Below are 24,772 nucleotides of genomic sequence, written 5' to 3'. Positions count from 1 at the left end.
TCCTTCTCAAGTTTCAAAACTCTATGGCAAAGCTCCTGCTTACTCTCCTGCATGAAACGAGAAGGGATAAACAAGGTCTTAGGCTTCTTCCTATGGTCAGGGAGGCTTGACTTCTTGAACTCCACATGGGTGTTTGCAGGTTGAGGTAGAGGAGCCTCCTCTTCATCGGGACTCGTTTGCTCCTTCCCTTTGGGCTCATAGTCCTCTTCCTCATCAGTGGTCCAGCCATATGGTTCCAAGTCCCCATAGACCTTGGGGTTAGCATGGTAGTCAGCCACGAAGCTCTCTCCCTTTGAATCTTGGGAAGACATCTTGACCTAAATCTGCGGTAGAACAAGCTCGAAACGAAAACAGAGCAAAACTGCACGATACGGAGATCAAAACCTTCGGGCGACTATATATTGATTTTTTCTGGGCCAGAAGGAGTCCTCCGCAAGAAAACGGAGTCCAGGAGGCACACGAGGTGCCCACAAGCTTGCCCACCGCCACCAGGGGGGTGGTGGCGGAGTGGGCCCTTGTGGCTACCTCGTTTGCTCTCCGGACTGCTTTTTATTTTTCTAATTTTCCAAAAATTCCAAAACTGAGGAAATTTCCTATTGGAAAAGTACCGGAGTCCAATTTCTTGCCCAAACATATACATCTTCCTTTTCAAGGTCTGAAGCAGGCTGATAAACATCCCTTATGTACTCCTCTAGAGTTATGACATTGATGATATTGGTCTCAACATTTATGGGAGTACCAGAGATGTAATGCTTGATTCTTTGCCCATTTACCACTCTAGGAAAATTTCCTTCTGTGTTATTGATTTTGATGGCACCAGAACGATATACTTCCTCGACAACATAGGGACCTTCCCATTTAGAGAGAAGCTTGCCTGCAAAGAATCTCAAACGATAATTGTATAGCAAGTCATAATCACCTACATTGAACTCTCGTTTCTGTATTCGTTTGTCGTGCCATCTCTTAAACTTTTCCTTGAACAACCTGGCATTTTCATATGCCTGGGATCTCCATTCATCTAACGAGCTGATATCACACAACCGCTTCTCACCGGCAAGTTTGAAATCAAAGTTGAGCTCTTTGATTGCCCAATAAGCTTTGTGTTCCAGCTCAAGAGGTAAATGACAGGCCTTACCGTAAACCATTTTATACAATGACATGCCCATGGGATTCTTATAAGTAGTCCTATAAGCCCATAGTGCATCGTCAAGTTTGCTAGACCAGTTCTTTCAAGATCTATTGACGGTCTTTTGTAGGATCAACTTGATCTCCCTATTACTCAACTCAACTTGACCACTGGACCGAGGATGATAAGGAGATGCAACTCTATGGTTGTCATCATACTTAGCTAGCATCTTACGGAAAACACCATGAATGAAGTGTGAACCGCCATTAGTCATCAAGTATGTAGGGACTCCAAATCTTGGGAATATGACTTCTTTAAGCATCTTAATAGAGGTGTGGTGATCAGCATTTTTAGTGGGGATATCTTCTACCCACTTAGTAACATAATCCACAACAACTAAGATGTGAGTGTACCCATTGGAACTCGGGAAGGGTCCCATATAATCAAAGCCCTGGACATCAAATGGTTCAATGACAAGTGAATAGTTCATAGGCATCTCTTGACGCTTACTGATGTTCCCTATCCTTTGGCATTCGTCATAAGACAATACAAACTTACGAGCATCCTTGAAGAGAGTGGGCCAATAGAAACCTGATTGCAATACCTTATGGGCAGTTCTATCTCCAGCATGGTGTCCTCCGTAGGCTTCGGAATGACACTTCTGCAGGATGTGTCCCTGTTCATGTTCAGGCACACAACGTCTAATAACACCATCTACTCCTTCCTTATAAAGGTGAGGATCATCCCAAAAGTAGTGTCTCAAATCAAAGAAGAATTTCTTCTTTCGTTGATAGGTGAAACTGGGTGGTATGTATTTGGCTACGATATAGTTTGCATAATCGGCATACCACGGTGCACTAAGTGAAGTGTGGATGACATTTAGTTGCTCATCAGGAAAGCTGTCATCAATTGGTAGTGGGTCATCAAGGACATTCTCTAGCCTAGACAAGTTATCTGCTACAGGGTTATCAGCACCCTTTCGGTCAATGACGTGCAAATCAAATTCTTGTAGCAGGAGAACCCATCTGATCAGCCTAGGCTTAGCGTCCTTCTTCTGCATAAGGTACTTAATAGTAGCATGATCAGAGTGAATAGTGACTTTGGAGTCAACTATGTAAGATCTGAACTTTTCACATGCAAACACGACTGCTAAAAATTCCTTTTCCGTAGTGGCATAGTTTCTTTGGGCACTGTCTAGAGTTTTACTAGCGTAGTGAATGACATTCAACTTCTTGTCAACTCTTTGTCCTAGAACAACACCAACAACATAATCACTAGCGTCACACATGATCTCAAAGGGCAAGTTCCAGTAAGGTGGCTAAACAATAGGTGCGGTTATCAAAGCCTTCTTAAGTATTTCAAAGGCTTCCTCACAATCCTCATCAAAAACAAAAGGAACATCCTTCTGCAAGAGGTTGGTAAGAGGCCTAGAAATCTTAGAGAAGTCTTTAATGAACCTTCTATAGAAACTAGCATGACCTAAGAAACTTCGTATACCTCTAATATCTGTGGGGCAAGGCATTTTCTCAATTGCATCAACCTTAGCCTTATCAACTTCAAGGCCTCTTTCAGAGATATTGTGTCCTAAGACGATACCTTCATTAACCATAAAGTGGCACTTCTCCCAATTCAAGACAAGGTTGGTTTCTTCGCATCTCTGTAAGACTCGATCAAGGTTGCTGAGGCAATCATCAAAGGAAGACCCGTAAACGGAGAAGTCATCCATGATAACCTCGACAATCTTCTCACAAAAGTCAGAGAATATAGCCATCATACATCTTTGGAAGGTGGCAGGTGCATTACATAAGCCAAAAGGCATAAGTCTATAGGCAAAGGTACCGAAAGGGCATGTGAAAGTGGTTTTCTCTTGATCAGATTGTGCAATAGGTATTTGCAAGAAACCTGAATAACCGTCTAGAAAGCAGAAGTGTGTGTGTTTTGATAGCCTTTCTAGCATTTGGTCGATGAACGGCAAAGGATAATGATCTTTCCTGGTTGCCTTGTTCAGTTTCCAGAAGTCTATCACCATTCTATAGCCGGTAATAATCCTTTGTGGGATTAGTTCATCCTTATCATTAGGAACGACGGTGATACCTCCCTTCTTAGGTACGCAATGTACTGGACTTACCCAATCACTATGAGCAACAGGATAAATGATTCCTGCTTCCAGAAGCTTTAATATTTCTTTTCTAACGACCTCTTTCATCTTAGGATTTAATCTCCTTTGGTGATCATCAATTGGTTTAAAGTGAGGATCGGTTTTAATCTTGTGCTGACATAGAGTAGGACTAATACCCTTAAGATCATCAAGAGTATATCCAATAGCAGCGCGATGCTTCCTCAGGGTTTTTAGTAACTTCTTCTCTTCGCGCTCTGAGAGGAGAGCACTAATAATGACAGGATATATCTCCCTCTCATCAAGATAGGCATACTTAAGAGTATCAGGCAACTGTTTAAGCTCGAACACAGGATCACCCTTTGGTGGGGGAGGATCCCCAAGCAGTTCAACACGCAGATTATTCTTGAGAATAGGATGTTGTTCTAAGAAAATTCTATCTATCTCATTCTCTCCTCCATATGCATATCATTTTCATGCTCAAGCAGATATTGCTCTAAAGGGTCCGTAGGAGGTACAGCAATAGAGGCAAGAGCAATGATTTCATCTCTACCAGACGACTCTCTTTCATGGGTTTGTCTTCCAAACTTGGAGAAGTTAAATTCATGAGACACACCCTCGAAACATACTGTGACAGTCTGCTTAATGCAATCAATGTGAGCATTGACAATGTTGAGAAAGGGTCTACCAAATATGATGGGACAAAAGCTATCTTGTGCAGTGCCAAGGACGAGGAAATCAGTAGGATACTTCGTCTTACCACACAGGACTTCTACGTCTCTCACAATTCCCAGAGGGCAGATAGTGTCTCTATTAGCTAGCGTAATAGTGACATCAATGGGGTTCTAACTCAGCAGGTGCAATCTCATCTTTGATTTCATCATATATAGAACGGGTTATTGCACTAACACTAGCTCCCATATCACATAAACCATGGTAACGGTGATCTCCTATCTTAACAGAAACAACGGGCAGGCCAACTACAAATCAGTGTTTGTCTTTCACGTGAGGTTTAGCAATTCTAGCGGAGTCCTCACAGAATTTGATAACATGCCATCTATATCTTCGGCTAAGAGATCTTTGATAATAGCAACACTAGGTTCGACTCTAATCTCCTCAGGGGGTGCAAGTGATCTAATGTAACCCCTATGTATCACAGTTGGAGCTTTAGAATAATCCTTTATCCTAGCAGGGTATGGTGGTTTCTCAGTGTAAGCACAAGGAACAACAGGATCACTAAAAGCTATGATTTTCTCCTCAACTAGATTGGTTTTGGCTATGTTGCTTTCTACAGGAGGATGATATTTAAACCACTTCTCTTTGGGAAGATCAACATGAGCAGCAAAAGATTCACATAGAGAAGCTACTATCTCAGAGTCAAGTCCACACTTAGCGCTAAAGTCTCTAGAAGTGTTTGTCTCAACAAAAGATTTAACTTAATCAAACTGGAAATTCATACCTGACTCCTTACCTTCCTCTAGCTCCCAATCTTCAGAGTTGCGTTTGATTCTCTCCAATAAATTCCACTTGTGATCAATATCCTTCTTCATAAAAGAACCGGCACAAGAAGTGTCAAGCATGGTACGATCTTCATGAGAAAGCCGAGCATAAAAGTTTTGAGTGATGATTTCTCTCGAGAGCTCATGATTGGGGCATGAATATAGCATTGATTTAAGCCTCCCCCAAGCTTGAGCTATGCTTTCCCTATCACGAGGCGAAAAGTTATAAATAAAGTTTCGATCACGATGTACTAAATGCATAGGATAGAACTTTTGATGAAACTCCAATTTCAACCGTTTGTAGCCCCATGATGCAGCACCATCACATAGCCTATACCATGTCAACGCCTTATCCTTCAAAGATAAAGGAAAGACTTTCTTCTTTACCTCATCCTCGGGCAAACCTGCAAGATTAAATAAACCACAAACTTCATCTACATAGATTAAATGAAAGTCTGGATGTGAAGATCCATCTCCTGTAAAAGGATTAGCCAGCAGTTTCTCAAGCATACCCAAAGGAATTTCATAAAATATATTTTCAGTAGGTACCTCAGGTTGAGGAGCAACTCCTCGTGCTTCCGTTTGTGGTGAATATACCCCGAACAAACTCCTCAAAGAAAGAGTTTCCATAGTGACAAGTGACAATAAATTTCAGCACAGTATAAAAATGTTCCTTACAAATTTCCACTTACTAAAGGCGCTTCACTCCCCGCCAACGGCGCCAGAAAAGAGTCTTGATGACCCACAAGTATAGGGAATCAATCGTAGTCCTTTCGATAAGTAAGAGTGTCGAACCCAACGAGGAGCAGAAGGCTCTGATAAACGGATTTCAGCAAGGTAATAACTCCAAGCACTGAAAGTAGCGGTAACAAGTGATTGTGTAGCGAGGTGAAACGTAGCAAGCAAAGAGTAATAAGTAACAAGTAGTAGCAATGGGTCAGCAAGTGGCCCAATCCCTTTTGTAGCAAGGGACAAGCCTGAACAAAGTCTTATAGGAGGACAAACGCTCCCGAGGACACACGGGAATTTCTGTCATGCTAGTTTCATCATGTTCATATGATTCGCGTTCTTTACTTTGATAGTTTGATATGTGGGTGGACCGGCGCTTGGGTACTGCCCTTACTTGGAGAAGCATCCCACTTATGATTAACCTCTCTCGCAAGCATCCGCAACTACAAAAGTAGAATTAAGACAAAGTCTAACCATAGCATTAAACTAGTGGATCCAAATCAGCCCCTCACGAAGCAACACATAGACTGGGGTTTAAGCTTCTGTCACTCCAGCAACCCATCATCTACTTACTACTTCCCAATTCCTTCCTGTAGGCCCAAATATGGTGAAGTGTTATGTAGTCGACGTTCACATAACACCACTAGAGGAAAAACAACATACAACATATCAAAATACCGAACGAATATCAAATTCACATGACTATTATCAGCATGACTTATCCCATGTCCTCAGGAACAAAAGTAACTACTCACAAGACATAATCATAATGATGACCAGAGGTGTAATGAATAGCATCAAGGATCTGAACATAAACTCTTCCACCAAATAATCCAACTAGCATCAACTACAAAGAGTAATCAACACTACTAGCAACCTTACAAGTACCAATCGGAGTTGCGAGACGAAGATTGGTTACAAGAGATGAACTAGGGATTGGAGAGGAGATGGTGCTGATGAAGATGTTGATGCAGATGCCTCCCCTCCGACGAGAGGAGTGTTGGTGATGACGATGGCGACGATTTCCCCATCCAGGAGGGAAGTTTCCCCGGCAGGATCATCCTCCCGGAGCTCTAGATTGTATCTGCTCAAGTTCCACCTCGTGGCGGCGGCGAAACCACGAAAAAGCTCCCTTATGATTTTTTTTCTAGACCAGGACGCTTCATATAGCAAAAGAGGGGGGCTAGTGGGCCTTCAGGCAGCCCACAAGCTTGCCCACCGCCACCAGGGGGTGGTGGCAGAGTGGGGGCTTGTGGGGCCCTGGTGGCCCCCCTCCGGTAGTTCTTTCGCTCAGTATTTTTAATATATTCCAGAAAAAATCCACGTAAATTTTCAGGGCATTTGGAGATGTGCAGAATAGTGGACTAGGGTTTGCTCCTTTTCCAGTCCAGAATTCCAGCTGTCTGAATTCTCCCTCTTCAAATAATCCTTGCAAAATAAGAGAGAAAAGGCATAAATATGGTACCACAAGTAATATAACAGCCCAAAAAGCAATAAATATGGTACCACAAGTAATATAACAGCCCAGAAAGCAATGAAAGAATGATGCAAAATGGGCGTACCACCTATTTAAAGTGAATGCGGTTGTCTCTAATGCCTAATCCATAAACGATATTGGTAATTTGATAATAAATATCATAGTATGCACTATATCTAATAGGGCACGACTATGACATACAGACACACCATGAGACTATGGTGTTCCAGGTGGCATGAGTTGTGAAACATTTTTCACGTGAAACTATTTTCACATTGTCTTAAATGTTTATCAAACTCGTAACTCGGATATATATGTTTACCTCCACTATCACATCGTAGACATATTATCCTTTTGTCACGATGATCTTCAACTTTACTCTGAAATTACTTGAACCTTTCAATGATTCAGATTTCTGTGTTATCAAGTAAATACACTGGTATCTACTCAAATCATTTGTGAAGTATGAACACAATGATATCCACTGCATGCCTCAGTACTCATCGGAGTGCAGACATCAAAATGTATTACTTCCAACAAGTTACATTCTTGTTCCATCTCACTGAAAAAGAGGTCTTCAGTCATCTTGCCCATGTGGTTTGATTTGCATGTCTCGTGTGATTCAAAAATCAAGTGAGTCAAACGATCCATCCGCATGGAGCTTCTTCATGCATTTTATATCAATATGACTCAAGTAGCAGTGCCACAAGTAAGTGGTACTATCACTACTATTTTGTATCTTTTAGTAACAATATTATGAACATGTGTATCACTACGATCGAGATTCAATTAACCATTCATTCTAGGTGTAAGACCATTTAAGGTATGATTCAAGTAAACAGAATAACCATTATTCTCTTTAGATGAATAATTGTATTTGCCATTAACATAATCCAATCATGTCTATGCTCAACGCAAACACCAAATAAAAATTATTTAGGTTTAACACTATTCTCGATGGTAGAGGGAGCGTGCGATATGTGATCATATCAACCTTGGAAACACACACATCGTCACCTCGCCTTTAACTAGTCTCTGTTTATACCGTAGCTTTTATTTCGAGTTACTAACACTTAGCAACCGAACCGGTATCTAATACCCTGGTGCTTCTAGGAGTACTAATAAAGTACACATCAATATCATGTATATCCAATATACTTCTGTCGACTTTGCCAGCCTTCTCATCTACCAAGTGTCTAGTGCAGTTCCTCTTTGGTGACTGTTCCCCTTATTTCATAAGCACTTAGTCTCGGGTTTGGGTTCAACCTTGGATATCGTAATAGAGCAACAACTGGTTTGTCGTTTAATGTAATATCCCTTCAAGCCCTTTCCCTTCTTGAAACTAGTGGTTTTACAAACCATCAACAATTGATGTTCCCTTTTGACTTCTACTTTCGTGATGTCAAACATCACGAATGGCTCAAGGATCATCATATCCATCCTTGATATGTTATAGTTCATCACCAAGCTCTAGTAGCTTGGTGTCAGTGACTGTGGAGAACTATCACTGTCTCATGTGGAAGTTCAACTCCCACTCGATTCAAGCGATTGTAGTACTCAGACAATCTGAGCATATGCTCTACGATTGAGCTCTTATCCTTTACTTTGCAAGCAAAGAATCTCGTCGGAGGTCTCATACCTCTCAACAAGGGCACGAGCATGAAATCCCAATTTCATCTCTTGGATCATCACGTATGTCCCGCGACATTTGAAACGTCTTTAATGCCTTAATTCTAAGTTGTTCAAGCAACACGCACTGAACTATCATGTAGTTATCAAAAATATGTATGTCGGATGTTCGCAACATCTACAGACCATGCTTGGGGTTTAGCACACTGAGCGGTGCATTAAAGACATAAGCCTTCTGCATAGCAATGTGGACAATCCTGAGTCAACGGACCCAGTCCGCGCAATTGCTACTTCTATCTTTCAACTAAGATTTCTCTAGGAACATATCAAATACCGTAGAGCTATAGCGCAAGTTACATAATTTGCAAAGACCTATTTGACTATGTTCATGATAATTAAGTCCATCTGATGAATTCCCACTTAAATCGACATCCATCTAGTCATTTAAGTGATACATGATCCATGTCGACTAACCCATGTCCGATCATCACGTGAGACTGACTAGTCGTCATGGTGAGCAACTTCATGCTGATCGTATTCAACCATACGACTCATGTTTGACCTTTCGGTCTCTTGTATTCGAGGTCATGTCTGTACATGCTAATCTCGTCGAGTCAACCTAAGTGTTTCGCGTGTGTAAATCTGGCTTACACCCGTTGTACGCGAATGTTAGAATCTATCACACCCGATCATCACGTGGTGCTTCGAGACAACGATCCTTTGCAACGGTGCACACTTAGGGGAATACGTTCTCAAAAAATTTATGAGGGATCATCTTATTATGCTACCGTCGTTCTAAGCAATAAGATGAAAAACATGATAAACATCACATGCAATCATATAATGACATGATATAACCATTATCATCTTTTCTCTTTCGATCTCCATCTTCGGGCATCGCATGATCATCATTGTCACCGGCGTGACACCATGAACTCCATCATCGTGTCTCCGTGAAGTCATCACGCCAACTACTACTACTACTACTACTATAGCTAACCGTTAGCAATGAAGTAAAAGTAGTAAACACATGGCGTTGCATCTCATACAATAAATTAAGACAACTCCTATGGCTCGTGTCGGTTTTCATACTCAATGACATGCAAGTCGTGAATCCTATTACAATAACATGATCATCTCATACATTACACATGTAACATCACAACTTTGGCCATATCACATCACATGTCAAACCGTGCAAAAACAAGTTAGACGTCCTCTAATTGTTGTTGCAAGTTTTACGTGGCTGATTTGGGTTTCTAGCAAGAACGCCTTCTTAACTACATGACAGCCACAACAATGATATGCCAAAGCTACTTACCCTTCATAAGGAACCTTTTCATCAAATCAAATCCGACTAGAGTGGGAGAGACAGACACCCGCTAGCCACCTTTATGCACGGTGTGCATGTCGGCTGGTGGAACCTGTCTCACGTAAGCGTACGTGTAAAGGCGGTCCGGGCCGCTTCATCCCACAATACCGCCGGAAAAGAATAAGACTAGTAGCGGCAAGCAATTTACAAAATCAGCGCCCACAACTCTTTTGTGTTCTACTCGTGCATAGAATCTACGTATAGAAAACCTGGCTCGGATGCCACTGTTGGTGAACGTAACATAAATTCAAAAAATTTCCTACGCCATATTCAGATCTTCCTATGGAGAAACTAGCAAAGAGAGAGGGGAGAGTGCATCTTCATACCTTTGAAGATCACTAAGCGGAAGCGTTGCTAGAACGCGGTAGATGGAGTCGTACTCGTGGCGATTCAGATCGCGGTGTGATTCCGATCTAGTGCCGAATCACGGCACCTCCGCGTTCGACACACGTGTAGCCCGGTGACGTCTTCCGCACCTTGATCCAGCAAGGAGGAGGGAGAGGTTGGGGAAGATCTCCGACAACACGACGGCGTGGTGTCGATGGAGAGACGAGGTCTCCCGGCAGGGCTTCGCCAAGCACCGTCGGAGAGGAGGAAGAAGAGAGACAGAGATGCACTGAGAGAGATGGAAAACCGTGTTCTCAAAGGCCAAAAAACCCCGCTATATATAGGGGGAAAGGAGGGTGGCGCCCCCTTTAGGGTTTCCCACCCTAAAGGGGGGCGACAGCCCTAGATGGGGCAGGTTGTGGCAGCCAGGGAAAGGGAGAGGGGGTGGCGCCCCCACATGAGCCTTAGGCCCATCTGCACTAGGGTTTCTCCGTGATACGTCTCCAACGTATCTATAATTTTTGATGGTTCCATGCTATTATCTTGTCAAACTTTGGATGTTTTGTATGCCTTCTATATCTTTTTTGGGACTAACTTATTAACTCAGTGCCAAGTGCCAGTTCCTATTTTTTCCATGTTATTGACCCTTTTCATAGGAGAATATTAAACGGAGTCCAAATGGAATAAAACCTCCACAAATATTTTTTCCGGAACAGAAGATAGGCACGAAGCTTGAGAACCAAGGCAGAGGCCACCAGGGGAGGTCACAAGCCCCCTAGGCGCGGCCAGGAGGGCCGCGCCTAGCAGGCTTGTGGGCCCCATGGGGCTCCTCTTCCCTACTTCTTCCACCTATAAATCCCTGAAAAATCCAAAACCATGGAAGAGATCCACGAAAATACTTTTCCGCAGCCGCAAGCTTCTGTCTTCGCAAGATCCCATCTGGGGCACGTTCTGGTGCCCTGTCGGAGGGGGGATTCAAATACAGAGGGCTTCTTCATCACCACCATTGCCTCTTCGATGATGCGTGAGTAGTTCACCATAGACCTTCAAGTCCATAGCTAGTAGCTAGATGGCTTCTTCTCTCTCTTGGATCTTCAATACAAAGTTATCCATGATCTTCATGGAGATCTATCCGATGTAATCTTCTTTTGCGGTGTGTTTGTCGAGATCCGATGAAATGTGGATTTATGATCAGATTATCTATAAATCTTATTTGAGTTTCTTCAGATCTCTTATATGCATGATTTCATATCCTTCTAATTCTCTTCGAGTTGTGGGTTTTATTTGCCCAACTTGATCTATGATTCTTGCAATGGTAGAAGTGCTTGGTTTTGGGTTCATACCGTGCGGTGACCTCACCCAGTGACAGAAGGGGTAGCGAGGCACGCATCATGTTGTCGCCATCAAGGGTAAAAAGATGGGGTTTATATCTATTGCATGAATTTATCCCTCTACATCATGTCATCTTGCTTAAAGCACTACTCTGTTCGTCATGAACTCAATACACTAGATGCATGCTGGATAGCGGTCGATGTGTGGAGTAATAGTAGTAGATGCAGAAAGTATCGATCTACTTGTCTCGGACATGATGCCTATATGTATGATTATTGCCTTAGATATCGTCATGACTTTGCGCGGTTCTATTAATTGTTCGACAGTAATTCGTTCACCCACCGTAATATTTGCTATCTTGAGAAGCCTCTAGTGAACACTATGGCCCCCGGGTCTACTTCACATCATATTTTTAGCCTTACACTTTTACTTTGTTGAACTTTCCGCCTTCAGACCTCACCTTGCAATCAATCGTGAAGGGATTGACAACCCCTTTGTAGCGTTGGGTGCAAGTTTGCTGTTTTTGCGCAGGTACATTGGTGCTTCGTCTTTGATACTCCTACTGGATTGATACCTTGGTTCTCAAACTGAGGGAAATACTTACTGCTACTATGTTGCATCACCCTTTCCTCTTCAAGGGAAAAAACCAACACAAGCTCAAGAGGTAGCAAGAAGAATTTCTGGCGCCGTTGCCGGGAAGCATCAAGTGAAGCTTATCCAAGTAAGTGTTGCAAACTCATCTCTTGCATTTACTTTTTTGCCTCTCGTTTTCCTCTCCCCCACTTCTGAAAAACTAAAATTTACAAAAATATTTGCCTTTTTCGTTCGCCCTTTTCTTTCGCTTGCTTTCTGTTCGCTTGTGTGCTTGTCTGTTTGCTGAAGTCACCATGACTGAAAACACCAAACTTTGTGACTTCTCGAGTACTAATAATAATGATTTTATTAATACTCCAATTGCTCCTGCCACTAGTGCGGAATCATATGAAATCAATGCTGCTTTGCTGAATCTTGTTATGAAAGACAATATCATGACAAACCATTCTCAGTGGCACACTGAAAGGTCACCTACTAGTAAGAAGGTACACGCTATAGAAGAAATTAACTCGTTGAGTGCTAAGATGGATGAGTTAATGAAATTGTTTGCTAGTAAAGGTGCTCCTTTAGATCCAAATGATATGCCCTTGTCTTCCTTGATTGAGAGTAGCAACGAAAGCTTGGACGTTAATTTTGTTGGTAGGAATAATTTTGGCAACAACAATGCTTTTAGAGGAAACTATGTTCCTAGGCCTTTTCCTAGTAATCCCTCTAATAACTTTGGCAACTCCTACAACAATGCTCATGGAAATTATAATAAATTACCCTCTGATCTAGAGAGTAATATTAAAGAGTTTATCAACTCGCAGAAGATTTTCAATCCGTCCATACAGGAAAAACTACTCAAAATTGATGATTTGGCTAGGAGCGTTGATAGAATGTCTCTTGATATTGATGCTTTGAAAGTTAGATGTGCTCCTCCCAAGATCAATATGGATGAAACTTTGAAAGCTATGCGTGTTTCCATGAATGAGAGTAAAGAAAGAACCGCCCAAATTCGTGCTAGACATGAATGGCTTAAAAAGGCGTGTTCTCATGATAAGAATCATGAAGATCTTAAAGTGCTTGGTGTGACTCCCATTGAATCCTTGTTTTCTAGTGTCAAACCTAATGATGATGGACCTGTATACGAATCCACTTTGGTTGAAAAACTCCCCAATGATTCGGAGTCTATCTATCTTGATGCTAAAAGTATTGAAAGTGGAGTAGAGGATATCAAAACTTTGAGTAGTAATGAAACTACTACTTTGGATTTCAAGGAATTCAATTATGATAGTTGCTCTATGATTGTATGTATTTCCTTGATGCAATCCATGCTAAACTCTCCACACGCTTATAGCCAAAACAAGGCCTTTACCGATCATATCGTCGATGCTATGATGAAATCTCTTGAAGAGAAACTTGAATTGGAAGTCTCTATTCCTAGAAAACTTCATGATGAGTGGGAACCTACTATCAAAATCAAGATCGAAAACTACGAATGCAATGCTTTGTGTGATTTGGGTGCTAGTGTTTCCGCGATTCCAAAGTCTTTATGTGATGTTCTAGGCTTTAATGAGATTGATGAGTGCTCTCTTAATTTGCATCTTGCGGATTCTACTGTTAAGAAACCTATGGGAAGGATCAATGATGTTCTTATTATTGCAAATAGGAACTATGTACCCGTAGATTTCATTGTGCTTGATATTGATTGCAATCCTACATGTCCTATCATTCTTGGTAGACCTTTCCTAAGGACTATTGGTGCTGTCATCGATATGAAGGAAGGGAATATTAGATTTCAATTTCCTTTAAAGAAGGGCATGGAACATTTTCCTAGAAAGAAATAAGATTGCCTTATGAATCCATGATGAGGGCTACTTATGGTTTGAGTGCCAAAGACGACGATACGTGATTCTATCGCCTTATGCCTAGCTAAGGGTGTTAAACAATAGCGCTTGTTGGGAGGCAACCAATGAATTTATCTTTGCTTTTTTGTTTTCTGTTTTGTTGCGTCCACACCATCATAATTCTGTTATGATTGTGTCTTTTGTGTTTCTTTTTGTGTTTGAGCCAAGTAAAACCTTTATGATTAGTTTGGTGATGGTTGTTTGATCCTGCTGGAAAAAGATAGAAACTTTTCGCTCACACAATTATTTTTAATTTTTATCCAGAAAGAGCTTTTGAGTTGATTATTTTTGCTGCTGGTCTATATGCCAATTTCACAAACTGTCTTAATGTTTCAGAATTTTTGAGATACCAGAAGTATACAGATTGCTACAGACTGGTCTGTTTTTGACAGGTTCTGTTTTTGTTGTGTTGATTGCTTATTTTGATGAAACTATGGATAGTTTCGGGGGGTACTAGCCAATGGAAAGTGAGAATACAGTAATCTAACACCAATATAAATAGAAATAAAGTTTGCTACAGTAACTCAAGAGGTGGTAGTTTGTTTTCTTGTGCTAATGATATCACGAGTTTCTGTTTAAGTTTTCTGTTGTGAAGTTTTCAAGTTTTGGGTGATGTTCTCATGGACAAAGGTGGTGGGGAACGTCGCATGGGAAACAAAAATTTTCCTACGCGCACGAAGACGTATCATGGTGATGTCCATCTACGAGAGGGGATGAGTGATCTACGTACCCTTGTAGATCGTACAGCAGAAGCGTTAGTGAACGCGGTTGATGTAGTGGAACGTCCTCACGTCCCTCGATTCGCCCCGCGAACAATCCCGCGATCAATCCCACGATCTAGTACCGAACGGACGGCACCTCCGCGTTCAGCACACGTACAGCTCGACGATGATCTCGGCCTTCTTGATCCAGCAAGAGAGACGGAGAGGTAGAAGAGTTCTCCGGCAGCGTGGCGGCGCTCCGGAGGTTGGTGATGACCTTGTATCAGCAGGGCTCCGCCCGAGCTCCGCAGAAACGCGATCTAGAGGAAAAACCGTGGAGGTATGTGGTCGGGCTGCCGTGGAAAAGTCGTCTCAAATCAGCCCCAATACCTCCGTATATATAGGTGGGAGGGAGGGGACCTTGCCTTGGGGCTCAAGGAGCCCCAAGGGGGTCGGCCGAGTCCAAGGGGGGAAGGCTCCCCCCCAAACCGAGTTGGACTTGGTTTGGTGGGTGGGAGTCCTTCCCTTCATTCCCACCAGCCTTTTTTTTCTTTCTCTTTGATTTTCCTTTGTATGGCGCATAGGGCCCTTTTGGGCTGTCCCACCATCCCACTAAGGGCTAGTGCGCCACCCTTATGGCCTATGGGCTTCCCCGGGGTGGGTTGCCCCCCCCCCCGGTGAACTCCCGGAACCCATTCGTCATTCCCGGTACATTCCCGGTAACTCCGAAAACCTTCCGGTAATCAAATGAGGTCATCCTATATATCAATCTTCGTTTCCGAACTATTCCGGAAACCCTCGTGACGTCTGTGATCTCATCCGGGACTCCGAACAACATTCGGTAACCAACCATATAACTCAAATACGCATAAAACAACGTCGAACCTTAAGTGTGCAGACCCTGCGGGTTCGAGAACTATGTAGACATGACCCGAGAGACTCCTCGGTCAATATCCAATAGCGGGACCTGGATGCCCATATTGGATCCTACATATTCTACGAAGATCTTATCGTTTGAACCTTAGTGCCAAGGATTCATATAATCCCGTATGTCATTCCCTTTGTCCTTCGGTATGTTACTTGCCCGAGATTTGATAGTCAGTATCCGCATACCTATTTCAATCTCGTTTACCCGCAAGTCTCTTTACTCGTTCCGTAATACAAGATCTCGCAACTTACACTAAGGTACATTGCTTGCAAGGCTTGTGTGTGATGTTGTATTACCGAGTGGGCCCCGAGATACCTCTCCGTCACACGGAGTGACAAATCCCAGTCTTGATCCATACTAACTCAACTAACACCTTCGGAGATACCTGTAGAGCATCTTTATAGTCACCCAGTTACATTGCGACGTTTGATACACAGAAAGTATTCCTCCGGTGTCAGTGAGTTATATGATCTCATGGTCATAGGAATAAATACTTGACACGCAGAAAACAGTAGCAATAAAATGACACGATCAACATGCTACGTCTATTAGTTTGGGTCTAGTCCATCACGTGATTCTCCTAATGACGTGATCCAGTTATCAAGCAACAACACCTTGTTCATAACCAGAAGACACTGACTATCTTTGATCAACTGGCTAGCCAACTAGAGGCTTGCTAGGGACGGTGTTTTGTCTATGTATCCACACATGTAAATGAGTCTTCATTCAATACAATTATAGCATGGATAATAAACGATTATCTTGATACAGGAATTACAATAATAACTATATTTATTATTCCCTCTAGGGCATAATTCCAACAGTCTCCCACTTGCACTAGAGTCAATAATCTAGCCCTCACATCATTATGTGAATTACATTGTAATAAATCTAACACCCATACAGTTCTGGTGTTGATCATGTTTTGACCATGGAAGAGGTTTAGTCAGCGGGTCTGCTACATTCAGATCCGTGTGCACTTTGCATATATTTACGTCCTCTCCCTCGACGTAGTCGCGGATGAGGTTGAAGCGTCGTTTGATGTGTTTGGTCTTCTTGTGAAACCGTGGTTCCTTTGCTAAGGCAATGGCACCCGTGTTGTCACAGAACAAGGTTATAGGATTCAGTGTGCTTGGCACCACTCCAAGATCCGTCATGAACTGCTTCATCCAGACACCCTCCTTGGCCGCCTCCGAGGCAGCCATGTACTCCACTTCACATGTAGAATCTGCTACGACGCTTTGCTTGGAACTGTACCAGCTTACCGCACCCCCATAAGAATAAATACGTCTCCGGTTTGCGACTTAGAGTCGTCCGGATCTGTGTCAAAGCTTGCATCGACGTAACCTTTTATGGCGAGCTCTTCGTCACCTCCATACACGAGAAACATCTCCTTAGTCCTTTTCAGGTACTTCAGGATATTCTTGACCGCTGTCCAGTGATCCACTCCTGGATTACTCTGGAACCTACCTGCCATACTTATGGCCAGGCTAACATCCGGTCTAGTGCACAACATTGCATACATGATAGAACCTATGGCTGAAGCATAGGGGACGGAGCGCATATGCTCTCTATCTTCATCAGTTGCTGGGCACTGAGTCTTACTCAATCTCGTACCTTGTAAAACTGGCAAGAACCCTTTCTTGGACTGTTCCATTTTGAACCTCTTCAAAACTTTATCAAGGTATGTGCTTTGTGAAAGTCCTATCAGGCGTTTTGATCTATCCCTATAGATCTTAATGCCTAGAATGTAAGCAGCTTCTCCTAGGTCCTTCATAGAGAAACTCCTATTCAAGTAATCCTTTATGCTCTCTAAAAACTCCACGTTGTTTCCAATCAGCAATATGTCATCCACATATAATATTAGAAACGCCACAGAGCTCCCACTCACTTTCTTGTAAATACAAGATTCTCCAACCACTTGTATAAACCCAAATGCTTTGATCACCTCATCAAAGCATTTGTTCCAACTCCGAGATGCTTGCACCAGTCCATAAATGGATCGCTGGAGCTTGCACACCTTGTTAGCATTCTTAGGATCGACAAAACCTTCGGGTTGTATCATATACAACTCTTCCTTAAGGAAACCGTTAAGGAACGCCATTTTGACATCCATCTGCCAGATTTCATAATCGAAAAATGCAGCTATTGCTAACATGATTCTGGAGGACTTAAGCATCGCTACGGGAGAGAATGTCTCATCGTAGTCAACTCCTTGAACTTGTGAAAAACCATTTGCCACAAGTCGAGCTTTATAAACGGTCACATTGCCGTCAGCGTCCGTCTTCCTCTTAAAGATCCATTTGTTCTGAATAGCCTTGCGGCCCTCAGGTAGTACCTCCAAAGTCCACACTTTGTTCTCATACATGGATCCTATCTCGGACATCATGGCTTCCAGCCATTTGTTGGAATCTGGGCCCACCATTGCTTCTTTATAATTCGCAGGTTCATTGTTGTCTAACAACATGATTGATTAGACGGGATTACCGTACCACTCTGGAGCAGCACGTGGTCTCGTCGACCTACGTGGTTCGACAGAAACTTGAACCGGAGTTTCATGATCATCATCATTAACTTCCTCCTCAACCGGCGTCGCAATGACAGAGGTTTCCCCTTGCCCTGCGCCACCATCCAGAGGGATGAGAGGTTCGACAACCTCGTCAAGTTCTATCTTCCTCCCACTCAATTCTCTCGAGAGAAACTCCTTCTCGAGAAAAGCTCCGTTTTTAGCAACAAACACTTTGCCCTCGGATTTGAGATAGAAGGTGTACCCAACTGTCTCTTTCGGGTAACCTATGAAGACGCACTTTTCCGCTTTGGGTTCCAGCTTTTCAGGCTGAAGCTTTTTGACATAAGCATCACATCCCCAAACTTTAAGAAACGACAACTTTGGCCTTTTGCCATACCACAGTTCGTATGGTGTCGTCTCAACGGATTTTGATGGTGCCCTATTTAAAGTGAATGCAGCTGTTTCTAATGCATAACCCCAAAATGATAACGGCAAATCAGTAAGAGACATCAGAGATCGCACCATCTCTAATAGAGTACGATTACGACGTTCGGACACACCATTACGCTGTGGTGTTCCAGGCGGTGTTAACTGTGAAACAATTCCACATTGTCTTAAGTGAGCACAAAACTCGAAACTCAGATATTCACCCCCACGATCAGACCGTAGGAACTTGATCTTCTTGTTACGATGATTTTCCACTTCACTCTGAAATTGCTTGAACTTTTCAAATATTTCAGACTTGTGCTTCATCAAGTACACATAACCATATCTACTCAAATCGTCAGTGAAGGTGAGAAAATAACGATATCCGCCGCGTGCCTCCACGCTCATCGGACCACACACATCGGTATGTATGATTTCCAACAAGTCACTTGCACGCTCCATTGTTCCGGAGACCGGAGTTTTAGTCATCTTGCCCATGAGGCATGGTTCGCACGTGTCAAGTGAATCAAAGTCAAGTGACTCCAAAAGTCCATCAGCATGGAGTTTCTTCATGCGCTTTACACCAATATGACCTAAGCGGCACTGCCACAAAAATATGGCGCTATCATTGTTAACTCTAACTCTTTTGGTCTCCATGTTATGTACATGCGTATCGCTATCAAGATTCAATATGAACAATCCTCTCACATTCGGTGCATGACCATAAAAGATGTTACTCATAGAAATAGAACAACCATTATTCTCCGACTTAAAAGAGTAACCGTCTCGCAATAAACAAGATTCAGATATAATGTTCATGCTCAACGCAGGCACTAAATAACAATGATTTAAGTTCATCACTAATCCTGATGGTAATTGAAGTGACACTGTGCCGACGGCGATTGCATCAACCTTGGAACCATTTCCTACGCGCATCGTCACTTCATCTTTCGCCAGCCTCCGTCTATTCCGCAGTTCCTGTTTCGAGTTGCAAATATGAGTAACAGAACCGGTATCGAATACCCAGGCACTACTACGAGAGCCGGTTAAGTATACATCAATAACATGTATATCAAATATACCTGATTTTTCTTTGGCCGCCTTCTTATCTGCCAAATACTTGGGGCAATTGCGCTTCCAGTGACCCATACCCTTGCAACAGTAACACTCTGTTTCAGGCTTAGGTCCAGCTTTGGGTTTCTTCATCGGATTGGCAACAAGCTTGCCGCTCTTCTTCGAATTGCCCTTCTTGCCTTTGTCGTTTCTCTTGAAACTAGTGGTCTTATTCACCATCAACACTTGATGCTCTTTCCGGAGTTCAGACTCTGCGACTTTCAGCATCGCAAACAACTCGCCGGGAGACTTGTTCATCCCTTGCATGTTGTAGTTCAACACAAAGCCTTTATAGCTTGGCGGCAGTGATTGAAGGATTCTGTCAGTGACAACTTCTTGCGGGAGTTCAATCCCCAGCTCAGCTAGACAGTTTGAGTACCCAGACATTTTGAGCACATGTTCACTGACAGACGAGTTTTCCTCCATCTTGCAAGCATAGAATTTATCGAAGGTCTCATACCTCTCGATCCGGGCGTTCTTCTGAAAGATAAACTTCAACTCCTGGAACATCTCAAATGCTCCATGACGCTCAAAGCGACGTTGAAGTCCCGGCTCTAAGCCATACAAGACCGCACATTTGAACTATTGAGTAGTCCTCCTTACGTGCTAACCAAGCGTTCTCAACATCCTGATCAGCCGTAGCGGGTGGTTCATCTCCTAGCGCAGCATTAAGGACATAATCCTTCTTCCCAGCTTGTAAGATTAGCTTAAGATTACGAGCCCAGTCTACAAAGTTGCTTCCATCATCTTTCAACTTAGCTTTCTCTAGGAACGTATTAAAATTCAGGATGACTGTCGCGTGAGCCATGATCTACAACACAAATATATTCAAAGTGGACTTAGACTATGTTCAAGATAATTAGAGTTTAACTTAATCAAATTATTCGCTAAACTCCCACTCAAAAAGTACATCTCTCTATTCATTTGAGTGGTTCATGATCCACTTACACTAGCTCAAGTCCGATCATTACGTGAGTTGAGTATAGTTTCAGTGTAAAGCATCCCTATGCTAATCATATCATCTATATGATTCATGATCGACCTTTTGGTCTCATGTGTTCCGAGGCCATGTCTGCACATACTAGGCTCGTCAAGCTTAACCCGAGTGTTCCGCGTGCGCAACTGTTTTGCACCCGGTGTATGTGAACGTTGAGTCTATCACACCCGATCATCACGTGGTGTCTCGAAACGACGAACTGTAGCAATGGTGCACAGTCGGGGAGAACACAATTTCGTCTTGAAATTTTAGTGAGAGATCACCTCATAATGCTACCGTCGTTCTAAGCAAAATAAGGTGCAAAAATGGATTAACATCACATGCAATTCATAAGTGACATGATATGGCCATCATCACGTGCTTCTTGATCTCCATCACCAAAGCACCGGCACGATCTTCTTGTCACCGGCGCCACGCCATGATCTCCATCAACGTGTTGCCATCGGGGTTGTCGTGCTACTCATGCTATTACTACTAAAGCTACATCCTAGCAAAATAGTAAACGCATCTGCAAGCACAAACATTAGTATAAAGACAACCCTATGGCTCCTGTTGCCGTACCATCGACGTGCAAGTCGATATTTTCTATTACAACATGATCATCTCATACATCCAATATATCACATCACATCGTTGGCCATATCATATCACAAGCATACCCTGCAAAAACAAGTTAGACGTCCTCTAATTTTGTTGTTGCATGTTTTACGTGGTGACCAAGGGTATCTAGTAGGATCGCATCTTACTTACGCAAACACCACAACGGAGATATATGAGTTGCTATTTAACCTCATCCAAGGACCTCCTCGGTCAAATCCGATTCAACTAAAGTTGGAGAAACCGACACTTGCCAGTCATCTTTGAGCAACGGAGTTACTCGTAACGATGAAACTAGTCTCTCATAAGCGTACGAGTAATGTCGGTCCAAGCCCCTTCAATCCAACAATACCGCGGAATGAAGAAAAGACTAAGGAGGGCAGCAAAACGCACATCACCGCCCACAAAAACTTTTGTGTTCTACTCGAGAAGACAACTACGCATGAACCTAGCTCATGATGCCACTGGTGGGGAACGTCGCATGGGAAACAAAAATTTTCCTACGCGCACGAAGACCTATCATGGTGATGTCCATCTACGAGAGGGGATGAGTGATCTACGTACCCTTGTAGATTGTACAGCAGAAGCGTTAGTGAACGCGATTGATGTAGTGGAACGTCCTCACGTCCCTCGATCCACCCCGCGAACAATCCCGCGATCAGTCCCACGATCTAGTACCGAACGGACGGCACCTCTGCGTTCAGCACACGTACAGCTCGACGATGATCTTGGCCTTCTTGATCCAGCAAGAGAGACGGAGAGATAGAAGAGTTCTCCAGCAGCGTGACGGCGCTCCGGAGGTTGGTGATGACCTTGTCTCAGCAGGGCTCCGCCCGAGCTCCGCAGAAACGCGATCTAGAGGAAAAACCGTGGAGGTATGTGGTCGGGCTGCCGTGGAAAAGTCGTCTCAAATCAGCCCCAATACCTCCGTATATATAGGTGGGAGGGAGGGGACCTTGCCTTGGGGCTCAAGGAGCCCCAAGTGGGTCGGCCGAGTCCAAGGGGGGAAGGCTCCCCCCCCCCAAACCGAGTTGGACTTGGTTTGGTGGGTGGGAGTCCTTCCCTTCCTTCCCACCTCCCTTTTTTTTCTTTCTCTTTGATTTTCCTTTGTATGGCGCATAGGGCCCTTTTGAGCTGTCCCACCAGCCCACTAAGGGCTGGTGCGCCACCCTTATGGCCTATGGGCTTCCCCGGGGTGGGTTGCCCCCCCCCCCCCCGGTGAACTCCCGGAACCCATTCGTCATTCCCGGTAACTCCGAAAACCTTACGGTAATCAAATGAGATCATCCTATATATCAATCTTCATTTCCGGACTATTCTGGAAACCCTCGTGACGTCCGTGATCTCATCCGGGACTCTGAAAAACATTCCGTAACCAACCATATAACTCAAATACGCATAAAACAACGTCGAACCTTAAGTGTGCAGACCCTGCGGGTTCGAGAACTATGTAGACATGACCCGAGAGACTCCTCGGTCAATATCCAATAGCGGGACCTGGATGCCCATATTGGATCCTACATATTCTACGAAGATCTTATCGTTTGAACCTCAGTGCCAAGGATTCATATAATCCCGTATGTCATTCCCTTTGTCCTTCGGTATGTTATTTGCCCGAGATTTGATCGTCAGTATCCGCATACCTATTTCAATCTCGTTTACCGGCAAGTCTCTTTACTCATTCCGTAATACAAGATCCCGCAACTTACACTAAGTTACATTGCTTGCAAGGCTTGTGTGTGATGTTGTATTACCGAGTGGGCCCCGAGATACCTCTCCGTCACACGGAGTGACAAATCCCAGTCTTGATCCATACTAACTCAACTAACACCTTCGGAGATACCTGTAGAGCATCTTTATAGTCACCCAGTTACGTTGCGACGTTTGATACACACAAAGTATTCCTCCGGTGTCAGTGAGTTATATGATCTCATGGTCATAGGAATAAATACTTGACACGCAGAAAACAGTAGCAATAAAATGACACGATCAACATGCTATGTCTATTAGTTTGGGTCTAGTCCATCACGTGATTCTCCTAATGACGTGATCCAGTTATCAAGCAACAACACCTTGTTCATAATCAGAAGACACTGACTATCTTTGATCAACTGGCTAGCCAACTAGAGGCTTGCTAGGGATGGTGTTTTGTCTATGTATCCACACATGTAAATGAGTCTTCATTCAATACAATTATAGCATGGATAATAAACGATTATCTTGATACAGGAATTATAATAATAACTATATTTATTATTGCCTCTAGGGCATAATTCCAACAAAAGGGATAAAGAGTGGAAAGATCTCAAGCTTGGGGATGCACAAGGCATCCCAATCCAAATTCAAGGTCACCAAAAAGCCTAAGCTTGGGGATGCCCCGGGAAGGCATCCCCTCTTTCGTCTTCAATCCATCGGTAACATTACTTGGAGCTATATTTTTATTCACCACATGATATGTGTTTTGCTTGGAGCGTTGTGTATTATAGGAGTCTTTTCTTTTTGTTGTGTCACAATCATCCTTGCTGCACACCTTTTGAGAGAGACATGCACTCATCATGAATTTGCTAGAATACTCGTTGAGCTTTGCTTATATCTTTTGAGTTAGACAATTTAGCTCACATGTGCTTCACTTATATCTTTTGAGGTAGATAATTTTGCTCTGTGCTTCATTTAGATCTTTTAGAGCACGGCGGTGTCATATTTTGGAGAAATAAGAACTCTCGATCTTCACTTATATCTTTTTGGGAGTGCTCTCTCTGAGTAACTTGGTAGTTGGCTTGTGCTATGAAAGTAGTCCCAAAGATGATAGGCGCCCAAAGAGGATACAATGAAACTTCCATATTCTTGTGCATTGATTAGAAAGAGAAGTTTGATTCCTCTCAATTAGTTTTGAGGCATGGATTTGGTAATATTAAGATTCATGTTAGTAGGGTGTTGTCAATCTAGAAATACTTGTGTTGAAGTTAGTGATTCCCGTAACATGCACGTATGGTGAACCACTATGTTAGGAAGTCGGAGCATAATTGATTTATTGATTGTCATCCTTTGTGTTGCGGTCGGGATCACGCGATGGTTAACACCTACCAACCCTTCCCCTAGGAGTATGCGTTTAGCACTTTGTTTTGATTACTAATAAAAACTTTCACAATAAGTATGTGATTTCTTCATGACTAATGTGAGTCCATGGTATAGATGCACTTTCACCTTCCACCATTGCTAGCCTCTCTAGTGTCGCGCAACTTTCGCCGGTACACAAAACCACCATAGATCTTCCTAACAACAGCCACCATACCTACCTATCATGGCCTTTTCATAGACATTCCGAGATATATTGCCATGCAACTCCCACCGTTCCGTCTCATGACATGTGTCGTCACTTTCATATTCCCATTGCACGATCGTAAGATAGCT

Source organism: Hordeum vulgare, chromosome 3H (genome assembly GCF_904849725.1).
Source record: "Hordeum vulgare subsp. vulgare chromosome 3H, MorexV3_pseudomolecules_assembly, whole genome shotgun sequence".
NCBI lineage: Eukaryota > Viridiplantae > Streptophyta > Magnoliopsida > Poales > Poaceae > Hordeum > Hordeum vulgare.
Note: the sequence above shows the minus strand (reverse complement) of the source record.